This window comes from Nicotiana tomentosiformis, chromosome 9, assembly GCF_000390325.3.
Source record: "Nicotiana tomentosiformis chromosome 9, ASM39032v3, whole genome shotgun sequence".
NCBI classification, from domain to species: domain Eukaryota; kingdom Viridiplantae; phylum Streptophyta; class Magnoliopsida; order Solanales; family Solanaceae; genus Nicotiana; species Nicotiana tomentosiformis.
The window spans coordinates 1,779,226-1,782,874 of NC_090820.1; positions in this window are offsets into that span (position 1 = coordinate 1,779,226).

The window sequence follows — 3,649 nt, forward strand, 5'->3', positions numbered from 1 at the left end:
CTACTTGGGAGATTGAGCGGGAGATGCGGAGCAAATATGCACACCTATTTGAGACTCCAGGTATAATTCTAAACCCGTTCGAGGACGAACGTTTGTTTAAGAGGGGGAGAATGTAATGACCCGGCCGATCGTTTCAAGTATTACAACCCCCTCTCCCCATTTACTGCTCAAGTTATGATTTTCAGTTGTTTTATGATTTACTGGGTTAATTGGTTCGGGTCCGATAAAGTTTGGAATGATTTGGAATACTTAGTTTGAAGGTTTAAAACTTAAGTTAAAAAGGTGTTCTAGGGCCGAGGTAGATTAATTAGTACAAAGGTTGTAGAAATTTCTCGCAGCGAGCATGCGAACCGCGGCTCGGACTTTTCAGGTTGAACAATGCACCGATGTGTAAAGAAAATTTTTGCCGGAAAAAGGTCATTTCTATGGCCCACTATGCGGTCGCAGAATCACTTTGCGGACCGCATAATGGCCGCATAGTGGATCAAGAGAGGGGCAAGTGTGGAGGAAAATTTGCGGCACATTATGCAGTCTCATATCAGTTTTGCGGTGCATTATGCGACCGTAGAAGAGTTTTACGGACCGCATATTGAGAGAGCCTTGCTCAGTTCCGGAGGCCACATTTCGCGGCAATTTCACGAGCTGCAGAAGCGTTATGCGGTCGCATATGCGACCGCATAGTGTGTTTTGGGGCTTAATTTTTCTGGTTTTATAAACCCGACCCCATTCTTATAAAAACACTATTGGGGGTCATTTTGAAGGGTTTCATCTGATATTTTAGAGAAAGGTAAGAGCATTTTAGAGAGAAAAAGTGAAGACTTAGTGTCACGACCCAAAATTCTAACCTGTCGTGATGGCGCCTATCTCGATACTAGGCAAGCCGATAATCTCAATAAACCAAAACTTCTCTTTAAGGTTGAAAATATAATATTTAAATACAATACAAACACTCCCCAAAATCTGGTGTCACTGAGTACATGAGCATCTTATATGAATACAAGTCTGGAAAATATAGTCTATAATAGTTTGAGACCAAATACAGTAAACAAAGAGATGGAGAAGGAGAGACAAGGTCTGCGGAACACAGCAGCTACCTCAAAATCTCCTGAAAATCAACCGCGCGAAAGGATCAACACCCGCTATGTCCGCGAATACCTGGATCTGCACACGAAGTGTAAGGTGTAGTATGAGTACAACCAACTCAGCAAGTAACAATAATAAATAAGGAACTGAAGATAATGACGAGCTACACAGTCATAGTTCACTTTCAGTAGTTCCAGTAAAGAATAGACATGCTTTTAAATCCGGCAATTTAAGTCAAATCAATTTTATACAGTTCAATTTCAAGTAATCCGGATATAAATTCTTTTAGAAATTTTACAACAATGACAGATAACAACCAAGTGCAACAACAAATGCAAAGCAAGTACAGCCTCTCAGGCAACAGTCACTCAACTTATCAACCAAGTGCAACAACAAATGCAAAGCAAGTATAACCTCTCAGGCAACAGTCACTCAACTTATCACAACAGCTCAACCATTCGGCTCTCAGCCCTCAGCACTCACACTCAATAGGTACCCGCGCTCACTAGGGGTGTGTACAGACTCCGGAGGGGCTCCTACAGCCCAAGCGGACAACTCACGTTCTGCACGGACAACTCACGTGCTATAATATCCTGCACGGACAATTCACGTGCCATTATATCCTTTCCTCACCGACAGGCCCTCGGCCTTACTCAATCCTCAACCTCTCAAGTCTCTCGAGCTCTCAGAAATCACAAAGATCCGCCCAAACAAAGATAACATAGTATATCAACAAATATCCAGAAAAACTGATGTATAATACGCAAGAAAAATCATGATTGAGTGCAATACAACAATTAGCAAATAATTCAACAAGTACGCGACCTCTACGGGTCTTAACGGTACTATAACATAGCCTAAGCATGATTTTTAACATGATTTATAGCCAAATTTCTTCAACACATAGAGATCATATAGCTAACAATAAATTATTCAACTTTACAGTTTTCCGGGACAAACCAAGTCACAATCCCCTCGGTGCACGCCCACACGCCCGTCACGTAGCATATGCGCCACCTCCAAAATAATCACATGATACCAAAATCCGGGGTTTCATACCCTCAGGACCAGATTTATAATTGTTACTTACCTCAACCCGCGTACTTATTTATTCCGCTATGCCCTTGCCACGAGAATTGGTCTCTGAAAGCCTCGCATCTAGCCACAATTAATTCGATTCAGTCAATACAAATTATTGTAATTAATTTCATAAGGAAATACTAATTTTTCCAATAAAATCCAAAATTAACTCAAAAATCATCCGTGGGGCCCATATATCGGAACCCGATAAAAGTTACAGAATATGAACGCTCATCCAACCACGAGTACAACCATACAAATTTTACCAAAATCCGACATCAACTCGACCCTCAAATCTTCAATTAAAATCTATGAAGATTTCTACCATTTTCAACCCAATCCGTACCCATTTGAACTTAACAATCCTTCCACAACCTTATTGATATGTATACATAAAACTCTTACATCTAAGAATCATACTATTAATCACCTATCTTTACTCCAAACCCGAAATTGAAGAATTAGGGAAAGAAATTCTTACCTCTTTGAAGCCCTAGCAAGATCCTTGTGAAATCTTCAAACTTTGAACAAGAATTGATGGATAAATGACTAAGTCTTCACTTTCTCTCTCTAAAATGCTCTCACATCTCTCTAAAATATCAGATTTTGGCTCAAAAATGAGTTTCAAGGGCTATAAATCGAAGTTGGGTCGGGTCAAAAATTAGAAAGAATGGAAGCTCCGACGCAGTTATGCGGTCGCATATGCGATCGCATAACAGGTATGCGGTCCGCATACCGGCCGCATAATTTGGCCTCCAAAGCTGGGCGTTACTGACTCGGTCTGTGGTCATTATGTGGTCCGCATACTTGTTATGCGGTCGCATAATGCACCGCAAAATAGATCTGCGGCTGCGGTCGCATAGTGCACCGCAGATTTTCCTCAAATCTTGCCCTTCTCCTGTTCCACTTTGCGACCATTATGCGGTCCGCAGACTGATTCTGTGACCGCATAGTGGTCGCAGAAATGACCTTTTTCCCACAAAATTTTCCTTTACACATCGATGCATTGTTCAACCCAAAAAGTCCGAGCCACGGCTCGCAAGCTCGCCACGAGAAATTTCTATAATCTTTGTACTAATTGATCTACCTCGGCACCACCAAACCTTAATTTCCTTAGCAAAATTTTACCGGATCTAAACCAATTACCCCGCCAAGCCAAATAACAAATGAAATTCACAATTTGAATAGTAAATGGGAAAACGGAATTATAATACTCAAAATGACCGGGCGGGTCATTACACTAAGTTATTTATCCATCAATTTTTGTTCAAGGTTTGAAGATTTCACAAGGATCTTGCTAGGGCATCAAAGAGGTAAGAATTTCTTTCCCCAATTCTTCAATTTTGGGTTTGGAGTAAAAGATGGGTGATTAAGAGTATGATTTTTGGGTGTGAGAGTATTAGTTATACATACATATACCAATAAGGTTTGTGGAAAGATTGTTGAGTTCAAATGGGTAAAGATTGAGTTGAAAGTGGTAAAAATC